At 40.2% G+C, this 14,461-nt stretch overlaps 1 protein-coding gene across 3 annotated transcripts in view; it reads left to right on the top strand.

The window, feature by feature from the left end:
- The window catches only part of epha8 (eph receptor A8), a 114,604-nt gene that overhangs the window by 62,133 nt on the left and 38,010 nt on the right, over positions 1-14,461 (top strand). The window lies entirely within an intron of this gene.

Raw genomic sequence — 14,461 nt, 5'->3', positions numbered from 1 at the left:
TCTGCTGCAAGGAAAAGCACTAAATGAAGATGAAGTGGTGGATTCGGAGATGAGGGTAACACCAACTGTCATATCTCCAGAGAACGCAGGAAGTTAGTGAACCTTAAGAAAGTGAGGTTAACTTCAGCCAGGCTGTCCTCAGATTTAACAACTGAATACATGCCAGGAGAGATGAAGTATGCCCACAAGAGTAATGAAAACGTGTAGGGGAGGGACTGGAGAGGAAACACAACACAAGCTGTAAAGTTATCTGAGATAAGAGAGCTTCTTAATATTTGTTGGAAACAGCATTTTTTTTTTTTTGGATGATTCAAGCTGTCCTGAAAACAGTCACATATTTGAATATTGGTAATGATAATTAGAGAGAGACTTGTTTGTTTAGGACAGTTGAATTGATAGCGATGTCTCATCCCCTCACACCTCGGGTCATCTTTCTACAGTCCACTCTTATAGTGACAGAAAATGCCCCAAACCTTACAGACTGTATAAGTCATCTCTTAGCTCTCTGCAGCAAGTCAACCAGAGCGGAACAGGCCTCCGTCAACTTGGTCTGATTATACATTAAAACCTGGATCTTCCTATTTTTTAGCAGCTTAACGGTTACGATGTGTCTCCTCATCTCATTAAGTAGTTAACATTAGGGGTCTTCTCCAGGGCCACAGTCTCTATCTGTCAATGTCATGAACCATGGTGTTCAACAAGACAGGAAGTGGTTTAACTTGAACTTCGTAGTAATGGACTCATTTTTTGTTGACTTTTATACGCACATAAGTATACACACTTTATTTTTTTAAGTCTTAAAAATGCAATTCAATTTTATTTGTAGAGCTCATTTCGAAATGTGTAAACTCAATGTGCTTTACAGAAGACAGATATAAACAAACACAATACAATAAACTATCATTTAAAAAAAATGAACAAACAGATTCAAAAGCAGAATTTAAATCCAAAACACACATCTATAACAGGACTCTGCACCACAACACATACACACATACACCTGCTTCTATTAAAGTGCACACATGACCATACACAAGCTGTACTTATGAGAGACAAGTGATGTTTTAAGATGGCTCTTGAGAGAACCGAAAGGTCACATATTATGCAAAATACACTGGAACATGGTTTTAACATAAATATCTGTCACTATAATTTCTACAAAACCCTCAATTACGAGAAAAGCCTATCCTCTCCGTGTTTCGCCAGCTCTGTTTTTCAGAAAACGTGTGCACAATCAGGCAGTTTAGAGATTTTCCATTCTTGACATTTCGCCACTTGGAGTCTGCTTGCATTTGGGCATGGGAAGCCCAAGCCACGCCCCCTTCCCCTACATCTCATTTATATTTAAAGCTACAGACACAGAAACAGCCTGTCCTGAGCTGGGCTGAAATAGAGGAGTATAAGCATGATTAGATACAGGATCATAGTGGATTTTGAGTGAGAAACTTCCCAGACATGTTTTGGGGAGCTCTGAGACTTAATTAAACTGATTGAAAAGGAGGACAATATCTGACCTTTTAAAGTTTTTACAGACCTCGGGTCAGCAGGCAGTTTGTTCCACAGATTGGTATCATTTAGTTTTGACTTTGGGAAAACTCAGCAGACCCATACCTGATCCGAGGGATCTCATTGGGCTGTAGCCAGTGAGCAGGTCAGAGAGGTTTTAAGGTCTGCATCGTTTAATGCTTTGTAGGGCAGAAGTAAATGTCTGAATTTGATTCTACTGAACTGGAAGTATGCAGAGGAAATGAAGCTAATTTTGTCTCAGGTTAGGTTTCACACACGTCTTTCTATATTTAGCAATGATAAAGAAAGTAAAGAAAATAGAGTTTACAATAAGATTTATTGTCAAACCTTCTTCATATTAACAGATTATTATCAGATTTGGGCCATAAATTGTTGAGGCGATAGGATTTTATAGTTACACTTGCTGGTTACCAGTCCAGAAGTGAGAAACAGCATAATAAAATGTTCTCTGTTCTTGACTGAGTGGAGCACATTTACAGGTTTGAATGTGACCAAAGATGGACCTGTTGTTCAGTTAATCCAAAAGTCTGTTTGAAGTCATGGCTGTGGATTCAGAAAAAAAAGGATGTAAATAAATTCAAGGTCTGGACAAAAGCTTTTTAGAGGTTGACCTTAGTGCAGGTGAATGTTGAGAAATCACCCACATATCTAAATGGTCTTGTCTTGTTTCACTGTGATGAATGATGATGAGATACAAAAGATTCTCCACTTTTCTGTTTTTGTTTTTGATAAACATGTTCTGTTTGTTTTTGCCTTTTTAAAATATTTTCACGGGTTTTGATCAACTGACCTCATGTACTGTTGAGACCTGTGCATATTTGAGGTTGCCATCGGTTACGGTAATTAAAACCTATTAATCACAGAGCGATGGATAATTAAATGCTAAAAGCAGTTTGTCAGCTAAACGAGCCGAACGAGACACGCAACAGTGGTTTACTTGCATCCTCCCTTCTCCCAACAGGTAGACACACCTACACACACACACACACACACACACACTCTCTCTCGCGCTCTCAAATCTCTGTAGTGTCTTAACCAATCTGAGGGGATGAAGCAGAGGTCCACTTGGTACAACACAGTGGGAGCATCTCTTCAAAATGTATTTAATGTGTAGGAGGTGTGTGTGTGTGTGTGTGTGTGTGTGTGTGTGTGTGTGTGTGTGTGTGTGTGTGTGTGTGTGTGTGTGTGTGTGTGTGTGTGTGTGTGTGTGTGTGTGTGTGTGTGTGTGTCTGTGTCTGGTCACAGGGCCACTCATAGACTTTCTATAATTAGTTGCAGGCAATTAGCATCAGCACAGAAATGCAAAACAGAGGCCATAACGAAAGCCGAGAAAAGGAAGAGGAAAATTCACCTCGAGTCATGTTGTGTTTATGGAACTGATTTAAAGACAATTTTTGTGCAAAGCTGAAACTCACTTTTGAAAGTTATCTGAGGTTCTGGGGATAGCATCTTTACAGTGGCTTAAATAAAATCATAAAAAGGTCTTGGAATATAATTTTTTGTATAATAATCCTCAGCTGGAGGTTATGTTTTCTCCCCGTGTTATATTTACCATTACATCATGACGCCAGAGTAGAAAGTGGATTTGCAATAGAAGAGAAAGCAAAGAAAAAAAAGCTCTTCAATATATCCTCCGCAGACGTCTTGTCTCTTCTGGCACCGAACTGGGTCGCCGTGCTAACTCACCCTCGCCAAAGCCAGCCACAGTCACGCACACACGAGACCAGACAAGACACAGAGAGGAAGTGGAGGGCACGAGATGGTGAAAGGAAGACGGCTTAAGTGGTGCAGGCTTGTGTGTCTGTGTCTGTGTGTGTGTGTGTGTGTGTGTGTGTGCAGAGAGACAGAGAGAGAGAGAGAAGAAAATAAGACATGAATGTGTGTGTGAATATGTGTGTGTATATGAGCGTGCTTAAGTGGTTCTCCCCTGACAAAGGTGCAGAGCTCTGGCTGAGAGCACGACATGGTGTGCATGTGTATGTGTGTGCATGTGTGTGTGTGAGCGCAGGGTTGCGTGACATGCCGTTAAAAGTGTCACAGGGAGGGAGGCAATGAAAGGCGAAGGAAAAAAGAGAGACGAAGACTGTTGGAGTGGTTGACTGGACCCCTCGTCTACTTGAGTTTATGTCAAAACACTAAGTCTGTGGGTGTGTGAGTGTGGTTGTGCGTACGAGTGCAGGTGTGTACTGTGTGTGTACTGTGTGTGTGTGTGTGACTGTGACTGTGTACTGTATGCGTGCCTCCTGGTGCTCGTGAAGAATGGGCTAAAGTGCCCCATACAGTTAGAGCGATTGAGGACACACTGATATGAGACACACACACTTAGTCTGGTCACATCTACTCAGCTCAGCCAGCCTATCCAAGCCTGACACACACACACACACACACACACACACACACAGAGTTACGGGGGGGGGGGGTATTCACACATGTGGGTTAGCTCACTCCTCTGCTCAGTCAATGGGACACAGCCCCTCCTCCTGCTCTGTGAATTGAACTGTGACTCTGATAGCTTGCGTGATAAATGGTCAAGTTTGGAAATAACACTATTAGGGCTGCCAGCGTTAACACATTAATGGCAATGTAAATCAGGTCAGAAACTAATGCATTCTCTTTTTTTTCACTACACTAGTCACCGACATACAGCGATTAGTTGTGATGAAAAAATGAATAACTTGACAGCCTTGAGCAGGAGTCATCCACCGTTTGAAGTTCAAACACCAAATGGATCTTTCTTGATGTAAAACATTTACAATAATTACTTTCTCGATATGGTCAGTATGGTATGGCTTTCCTTTGTTGTTCATTCCTTATACAGCTTTACACTGCGTAGAAAAACAAAAAGCATCGGGCAAAACTAATTGCACTACTGTATGGATCATGCATAATAATGTGGGGCTAATTTGCTAATTGCCGCCTTGAGTTTTGGGATAAGTCTTTTTTTTTAATTGAAGAAGTTTGACCCAACTTTGGTTTTTTTTTGCAATTCATACAGATCCATGCTCATAGATCCACATGTTTATCATCTGAGATTATAATGGTCTAAGATTTATCTTTGTGTCCCTTTGTACTAAGAAAAAAAATCTTGATTAGAGCAAATAAGGATAATCAGGAAATTGTCAGTCAGAACCAACTGTACAAGACATTCAGGCTATTTCTAGTGTCTGATAACAACATTTGGATCTGGAAGGATTATCCTGTGTTCTTTTGAACATTGGCTTTATCTGTGTACTCTTTTATTTTGGTACAATGGTAAATGACAAAGACCAGCAAATATATATGAAATATTAAATTCATAAGCAATATGTTTTGCTTCATTAACATTTACAAACATACATATTATATTTCTAAAATGATGACTTAACTAGTAACTTTATTATAGATCATGATACTATTCTGCTGATCTAAGACTGGAGGAGAATTCTGTCATACTGACAAATAATGTGTGTTATATAACTGAATGGGTATGTTTGTGTTTAGGTGTAATTCATCACTTTCCCCTCCTAAGCAGACAGCTTTTATTGGCTCTTCCGGTCTCTGAGGATTTGTGGGATTACTCAGAGCCTCTTTGATTCTCATGTGCAGAAACTCCTCCCTTCCTGAGAAAAGAGGAGGAAGGCTTTAAGAGGAAAGAAGGAAGTTGGGAGACAAGAACAATCAGGCAGCATGAATACAGGGAAATGTATGCAGACAAAAAAAAAAGACAGAAACAATTTAAGGACTGAGAGACAAAGATGATAAAACAAAGTAAAATAAAGGAGAAAAGGGTGTGACATCACGCCAGACAATGTGATCATTGTCTGCCAATGTGGTGCCAGAGAGAAATATCAGAGAAAGAAAGCAGCAGGCGTCAAGCAGGATTTAATATTGCTCTATTATAAATCTATTTTTATCACACACACACGCACACACTGACACACCCACACATACGCACGCACACACACACACACACACACACACACTCTCTCAAACACACACAGGAGCATTTTCCTTTCTCAGCCTGTCAGCACTTACCTCTGCTGTCACTCATCCTCACTTTTGGTATTATAATTTTTCACATAATGCACATATGCAACACAGGCACACACACGTTTGCATGCTAGCACCTACAGACACACTCACACAGAGTTTGCTTTAGATTGAGCTCTTCACTGCAGTCTCTGACAAGGTGAAGCGCTCTCATTGGCCCTTGGTCCCAGAGGTCCACACAGGGGAAAACAGCTGACACTCGTCCGTAGAATGGACCAGTTTAATGGCCTGCTTATACTAATAAGATAAAGTATAATATGCAGGTTGTTATCGGGGAATAGAACCCACAGCAGGACGTGAAGACATTTAAGTTCCTCCTCTGTGTTTACAACTGGTTTTCTATATATTATCCCTCTCATAACACGACTACTACCATGAGCTAACCAGGCTGTAATTACTCACATGAAACTGATTTTTAGAGGGTAGCAGGTGATCAGATCAGTATGATTCATTGCAGCATTTGATTGAGATTTCGGCTTCGTCATGCTGGAGTAAACTGACATTTTCTTTTCCATCCAGCAGCCTTTAAACTCCACCCTATCCCATAGCACATTGCATATGGGTTTTGTTGATTACTCTGGCATAAAGCTGTTATCCTCTCCCTCTCCTTTTACACAGTTGAAAGACAGAAGTTAAATTAGGGGACATTTTTACCACAGCTTATATACCAAACCCAAATGTCTTTATAACTGCAGAAAAATATTTTCTTGTTTCTGGAAGTTTGACTTTTTAACTGAACCGTTGGTCTTTATAAAAGCAGTTTGTAGTCATCAGTTGACTTCTTGGAAACGGTGATCGAAATTATTTTCCCTTATCACCGACATGTTATCATCATCTGATGCACAAAAAGATTCACAAAATGTAAAAATATTTGAGGTACTCATATTAAAAAATTAACAGGTTTTTTTTTTTTCAAAAACTGCAAACAGGCAAAAAGTCGACAAAAAATATTTGCATGTTTAATTTTATGTGTATAATAACATTTGCTGATAAAGTTAAATGATTTAAGATTTTTAGTTATAAGCAACAACTGAAACTTAAGCTAAAGTATTCAAAATGTTATAGCAGTTAAGATGTGATACGTCTGTTTCAATAATTGCGCTAAAATCTAGCTTAAATCTGTTTAAAAGTCTGTGCTGAAAAAATTTGTTTAAATGAAATCACTGCAACTAAAATCAAAAGTGCAAATGTGTTCAGTGTTAAAAATATAGTATCTTCTTAAACATTGTTAACTTCCATGAGACCCTCTTTGTACAGCTGTGATTTAAGAGTTTAACAAAGCTCCAAAATGGAGTCCTTTGTCATGTATTGAATTTTGTGCATTTGCTGCATCTTTCCTCCAGGCTGTAAAGTTCCTAATGAAGATGCAGTTAAGTGATTTGGGGAACAGATGATTTGGTGAGAACTTCATTATTCCCTGGCTCATGGCCACTTGAGTGGAACACGATATTCATAATTGCTGTCAGAATCAACTTGTGGTGGGCCGCTATCGAGAATGTATAAGAAGCTCAAATTGAAACGGTCTCCAGAGAGGGAGAGACGGGGGAATACGCCGTGTTCAAATTAGTTCCATCCTCCTGGTGTTTTGTAAACAACCGCTGATCAACAAATGACACAGAGGCTCCAGAAACCCACCCACACTAACAGCCTTGGGTGGCTGGCTGGTGCACACACACACACACACACACACACACACACACACACACACACACACACACACCCCTACACACATTTGACTTAACACTCATATAGATTCATATAGAATCAAATTATGCATTTCAACACTTGTCCTGTGTTTCGCAAATAAAGATGATGTCCCGCTTTAGATTAGCTCTTGTTTTCCAAAGTGCTAAACATCTTTCTTAACGTGATCTTTCTTTACTTGACTCTTATCTTGAGAAAAGGCATGAAGCCTCTTTCAGAAGGCCACACACAAAGTACACGTCAGTCCACGTAGGGTCAAGGGTTCGCCAAAATATTCACCATCCTCATTACCTAATTACGCCCCACTATCACAAAACGAGGACAAATTCTGGGAAGGTGTTAACTCTTTGGTGATGCTCCTGAATGGTAAATTCCAGAAAGTTTTTTTCAACATTTGCCATAAAAATACATTTTTATAATTATATTATTGAGCATGGAGGAGAATATGACTGCATGTGAGACACAGTTTTCATGAAGAAAAATAGTGACCTATGTTGCAATCCTTCCGAAACCTGCCCAACAGTTGTGCAGCACTTGCAATCTTACAGGTCAGTGGCGCTGGTCATTTTTACAGACTCTGAAAGTCCAGAAATTGCTTTTAAAACAAACGCTGTTTTGAACAAAAGCAGTGGCCATAGTTACTGGCCTCTGTGGAGCTATGCTCAATTCACTGTGCCAAACCAAATCATCCTGTGGTAAAGCATTGTTTTTTTATTTAGCTAATATTGTCAATAGATGTGTTAAAATTTAAGGTTTATTTGGAAATTATATTGATTGCCCCCCCCCATGTAACATTTCTCATATTGTACCTCACAAACATTTTCTTTGTTCTGCATTTGGCCTGTTGGCACCTGGTCACCGAGTGGCACCTGGTCACATAGAGGCAGGGCAGGACAAGCCGCTAATAGAAACATCTCAATAAGCTGAAATAGGACTTTTCCCTTGCTAATGGACACCCAATCATGTTTATACTGTATACACAGGCAAACAAAGTGTTGTTTCTGCCAGAGAGCGATGTCAACCATACTAATGTGGCCCAACAAAAACTTTACAAAAGGACAAAACATCAGCCATCACAGCTGCAGTGGCTGCATGCAGCGCATGGGGAAATGAGGCTTTGGGAACGTGTGTTGTTGCACAAATGTGTGCGAGTCTCATTAAATGTGTAAGCGGTGTTTGAGCGTCAGTGCTGAGGGGTTTGTTGTTGCTGTGCCAAGACTAATTAGTCTTTTTGTGCGTCTGGTGGTTCCTTGTTGGGGAATCACCAAGGATTTTGATTGGTCAGTGTGGCGAGGTGGCAGGAGAGGATAAGGGAGTGATGAGTAGAAAGAAATGAGGAGGTAAGACAAGCAAAGGAATAAAAGGTTGTGGGGAAAAGGGGGGGAGAAGCGTCAGGAGGAAAAATGAATAGGAAAGATGAGAGGAAATATGCAGGAGGAAAGACTCAAACTAGGGTGGATAGGGGATGAAAGTGAAGGAGAATGGTAGGAAAGGAGGGAGAAAATGAGAGGAAGAAAGGATGAAAAAAAGGAAATCAGAGGAAAAGTGGAAGAAGGAAATAAAGAACTGTGGAGGCAGGAATGGAAGGATAGAATACAAAAGAAGAAATCTGGAGAGGAAAGAAGTGATTTAAGATGAAAAGTAAGCGATCCAGTGCTTGAATAAAGATGGTATAAGAAAACATTTTAATACTGTTAAGCAATTATGATTGAGGAAGTGTGTGTGTATGCATGTGTGTGCGTACGTGTGTGAGAAAGCGTGGAAGAGAGCGAGCGATAACAGAATGAATCATATCTCAGCCAGACACAGCACTATTGTGCCACTCAAACTTCCATCCAATCTTTGTTGTGATTGGCCGAAACCCTATCTCCACCGCAGGTGCATAGGGCTACACATCAGTACACAAAGCAACTCTGCAGATACACACACACACGCACGCACGCACGCACACACATACACACACACACACACACTTGCATACCAGTGTTTCCAGCTTCACAAAGACACACTCTCACAAATCCTCTTATGTGCAGCCCATATGAATGCTTAATGCAGGAATGAAAACACACATACAAAAGGGCGAGAGCTGCTGGGTAAATTATTGATTGAGTGTGTGCCACCCTTGGCCCATTGTAGCAACCCTCGTCCCAGTCCAGTGTCTAAGAGCTATTAGTGCTGACAGTAAAGAGACAGGCAACATGATAGCAGATCACTGAGAAGCTGGCAGCCTCCGTCTGAAGGGACTGCGGGACTTCTTCAAATGATTTTCTGCCCCGACTTCTTGTTGAGTTAAACTGATGTGCACGCCGGGCGCTGTCATTTACTTCTCCCTCCTCTAGGCCTCCAATGACGGGAGCAGAGTTTGTATGGATAAGGAAGGTTGAGTGTGTGTGTGTGTGTGTGTGTGTGTGTGTCTGTGTGTGTGCGTTATGAATTGTAATGGTCTTGACATTTAACATGGGGGGGACATGATGTGAAATTGTTGGAAGGGAGACTAACTTTAGGTCAAAGTTTTACTTTGTTTGGAATAATTAAAATGCTAGCTATTGAAATATCACCAGCACATATTTTGTCATTTCCTGTGAAGAATCAAAATGTTCTCGAAAGCAATTGGCAAACATTTCAGTTTCACACTTAATTGGCTTTTATTTTGAGGCCGACAAATATAAATATTTTGTTTGTGTAAATGCTGCTTTGTCTGTGTATGCTCTTGTACAGAAGGTTATAATTAAAGTTTACAACACTGTACATTGGCATAAAGCCTTATATTGTGAACCATAATAACAGAGTGCCTCCCTTGTATCTCCTCCTGCCAGTTTTAGCTTCTGCAGTCTGGATGTGGATGTTGACGATTCACAACCACTTTGGATAGATGATAGCATATTCCTAGAGCATACCCTGTTACCTCCTCTGAAGTTACGTGAATGTAAGAATGTAGAGAAAAGTGAAAGAAGGAAGTTAATAACAATGTTTTATTTCCTGGCTTAAAGATTGAATATGCTACTTGAAACACTAAAGGCAGGGTTGGTAATTTTCGAAGACTAGCATGACTAACATGATTTTGAAAGTCTTCACCCACCCACCCCCTCCCCTATGTGCTCTATCAAAAGCCACGCCCCTCACTTACATGCACTAGCACCAGTGGTCCAGATGCTGACCTCAGCGTTCCTAAGAAAAAAAAAAAAGAAAAAAAAAACATGAAGTGGTGAAAAACATGTGTATAATTTAATGAACCTGCTTCTGTCTTTGAACTTGTTGAACAGTTTGGACTGTTGTCTGTGATCTAAGCACTTCTTGTTTGCCTTGTTGTCCCATTACCTTCATTTTAACGTGGTTATCTGCATCCTTCAGTCCCGACAGGAATTTTGATTCCACCAAAGTTCTGCTTAAATACACTCACTTATCCCCGAACATGAGTTCTAAAGTTGTTCTGTCTGTTCTTCCTAATCCAAATGTAGACTCCCTCCTCGTTATGTGAGCTGCTTGATGAATCAGAGAGAACTTGTACCTTGTTTTGAATGTTAAGTGTCTGAACCTTCTTTTTTTTTTGGATGCTGGAGACGGATATGTTATGACTGGAGCTGCCTGGTAGACCAGCTGTGACCACATTAGCACAGTGTGACTCCTGCCTCTCTGCAGTATCTTTCCTTACACACTTTGTCCTTTTTCAAATATATAAATAATCAAAAACAGTTGATTAATTTCCCCTCTGATGCATCGGAGCAAATTGCTAATGTCGGAAAAAGAAAAAAAAAGTTTTAGCGTCCCTTCCTCCCCCGCCCCGTTGCTTCTCTCCCATGCTGCCTCTCCCCACGCTTTTCCCCTCTCTCTTCCATTTCCGACACACGCGCTTCACACTGTCTGATCTCCTCAATCTGCCGCTGATATGCCTTTCAGAAAGCCAGTCTTTTTTTGAGCTGCCACCCCCCTCGACCCTCTCCCCGCTTACCCTCCCTCGTCTCCTTTGCCTCCCACTCCCTCAGTCAGACATAGTTTAATGGTGACAGCCATTCAGTCGGATAATTAACATCCGTTTAATGCTCATTAACCAGGATGTATTTGTCTTGTTTGATTTGTAATTACTAGGGCTTTTTCACAGGAAAACACCACGTTAATGTTTCCTTTGTGATGGCTTCATTGATGGGATTGATTTGAACCCAGCAGGGAGGTGAACATGGAGGCAGGGATGTGTATGTAGAGAAGACATTGATGCATGCTTGTTATTTATCGTAGTTCAACTCACATCAATGTTCTACAGGCACACCGAAATTTTAACAGCTGGAGTATCAGTACCATGAAGAACAAGATGATTGTTTAATCAAAACATTCATAGTCAAAAGAGATCTTTTAAAATGTTGCTGTATTTACACTGTACACTGTAGTCTTTGTTGATAGTTAATCTAATTAAACCTTCATCTTGCAGTAAATGTATTTATTTATTGATTCATTTTTCACTTGAGGGCAGTGAAAAACATTAACACACCAGCCGAGCCAGTAAAACTTTAGCAAAGAAAAGGCTAAAAAGGCCTTCATGGAAAGTTAATTTACATATACAATAGATTCAAATAATATGAGCATTGCACAGAAATACAGCACACTTTCACTGCATCTTTTTTTGACAAAAAAACATTTACACCAAACAACAGTAATACAATAAATTTATGAAAATAAATAAATAGCTTCGTTATGATCATTACACTTTGACCTACCGATCACAGTCCAGGTACTATACACAGTCCAGTTCCTAATGATATGTGGGTAAAAACCGAATAAAACTTGTAATGTGTCCCAGAGGGCATCATGGATGTAAGTGTAATGTGAACTTAACATTAGTTTAATTATTTACGTTAATACTGTATCTATTAAAAGCTCCATGGTGTTCACAAGTTAGTTTTCTTGTTTTGTTTTCTGCTATAAAGAAGCTTTTTTAGAGCTAAAGAAATGTTAACATGCTAGACTAGAACTAAGGTAAAAAAGGGAACTATATAAAAAAAAAGATAACTGTGTAGCCCAATGTCAGCCTGCTTCCATGTTGACTCTGAGTGATAACCAGGTAGAGGTGACCAAACGCTCAGTTGCAGACTGAGAGTAAAACACAATGAGCACTGCAGCGTCTCAGTCCTCTTTACAGTTTTGCTGAATCCTGCGCTGCTTCTTTTTCTGCTTGACGAGCAGATAATCAAACATCCACCGTGCGTGAAGAGCCCTGCTCTCTTAACTCTGCAAGTTTGAGCGCTTCTCAGCTGTAACATTAGCATACTTAACTAAATATATCTCAATCCAATGGTTCACATTCTTCAACACCTGCGCTCGATACAGTGTATGTCGTTTTCCTGTAAACTAAAAATATATACACAAGAATGTGTGTACTTTACCCTTCCTGCTCAGCTGTTAATTAAACACCTGCTCAGGCATTAAAGCATAAGAGCTAAAAGACTTAAAGTAATAAAAATGTATTTTTAAATTAGCTTAACAACACAGAAGGGGGAGGGCATAAAACGGCGCTATGTCTTCTTGTTGGAGACATATTTTTCTAAGAGCTGTCTCTTAATGGGGATGTCCAGCACGACTCAAAAATAATCACAAAATTAATAACAAACTAACCAATTGGACCATGGCCTTGTGTCCGTGCGCTCTTCTTTGTTTTCCTAATAAAAATGATAATTGTGATTAGTTCCTATGGTCATCTGAACCCAGCACAAATGAGTAGAAACAACTCTACACTGTCCTCCCTGAGCAGAACAAACCAGTCTTAACCCAAGGTCATTTATCTCCATGCACCTGGACAGGCCACTGACTGAATCAGGCCTAACTCAAAGTGGAGGGCGAACCACCATTTAAAGGGTACAAGGGTTTGAGACAGTGGGACAATCCAGCTGGTAGTATCTGAACGAACAGGAGGGTCTGTGTGGATGGTGAGTGTCCCATTTCCACAGCTGATCTCACCGACATGTTCATCCATCACTCAGACAGCCTCAGCGGCTCGTTAGCAGATTCATGCGCTCCCCTGGGAACCAGCTAAGGAGTGTTTGGCAAACTTTCACAAAAGGATTTAGGAGCATGTTCGCTTCCTTTCAAGGTCAAGGCTGCAGGAGGTCTAGGACATCACGGCTGTAAATGTCCTTGAAGCACATTTTCAAATCTCCTACTGTTGACAGAAAAGTTTAAGATGCATGTTCTGCATTCTGACTACTTTTCTACCAGATGTTGCTGATTAAGGAGACACAAGAGACCTTCATCTTGTGTAAATAGTCCATAGTTCCTGTGAATATTTCTAAAAAAACGTTTTTCACTGAAAAAAAAAGGAAGATAAAGAAAGTTAAAAGCATAGGCTGTAAGATGACAGACAGCCCTTCAGGTTATGTTTATTTTGTGGCAGAGAAGCTGGTCGCTTGGTGTTTATTGTATTTTTGTTTTATCTTGTATACTCGCTCTGATCTGGTGGGTGTTTGGACTTAAACTTGGCCTCTTGTCTCTTCATTTTTTTGCTTTCTAGTTTTGCTTATGCTGCGTTGAACTGGGACGTGAGAAATTGTCATCTGGAATGCCACCTGATGTTGTATTTGCAAATCGAAAAGACTGAGAAAATGTAGTTGCCCGAGTTAGAATCCAACATGGCTGCTACGTGCAACGTTAAAGCTGTAACTATAGTTTTTATAAGCCGCTTGCTGCTCTTTTTGTGATTAAATCAATCACATCTGTGGACGTCTTGTCATGTTGTTTTTGTGCACAATCTATCACGTAGTGTGTTGTTCTCATCTGGTATTCGCTAACAAAACAAAAGTACTCCTGAAGGTGTCCATGTTGCTTTTTCGACTTGCAACTGGAACACGCTCAACTCGGGCGTGACGTCATTCCCAACTCCGAGATCCACGGTAAATGGAACTCAGCATTTCTGCTCTAACAGCAGATGATTTGTTGTCAGTTTCACACAGAGAGAGAAATAAGTCTTGACTCAGCTCAATCCTGTCTGGCCTAGGCGCTAACGAATAATGTTCATAAGATAAGGATAAAGATAAACTTTATTCATCATTGACAGTTTTCCAACTCGGGATTCAGTGCCAATTATTGGAGCAAACTTCTCACTTTAAGAAGTGTTTTTTTTTTCTTTTTGTATATCTGTTGGCCACTATTGTGGATTTCATAAGAAGCCCACCAGATGTTTGTCTTTCATGAGCAACAGGTTTGTAGTATTATTATC

This window comes from Symphodus melops (assembly GCF_947650265.1).
Source record: "Symphodus melops genome assembly, chromosome: 4".
Taxonomy (NCBI): Eukaryota; Metazoa; Chordata; class Actinopteri; order Labriformes; family Labridae; genus Symphodus; species Symphodus melops.
The sequence above is the reverse complement of the archived record's forward strand: the minus strand, read 5'-3'. Positions and strand labels throughout refer to the sequence as shown.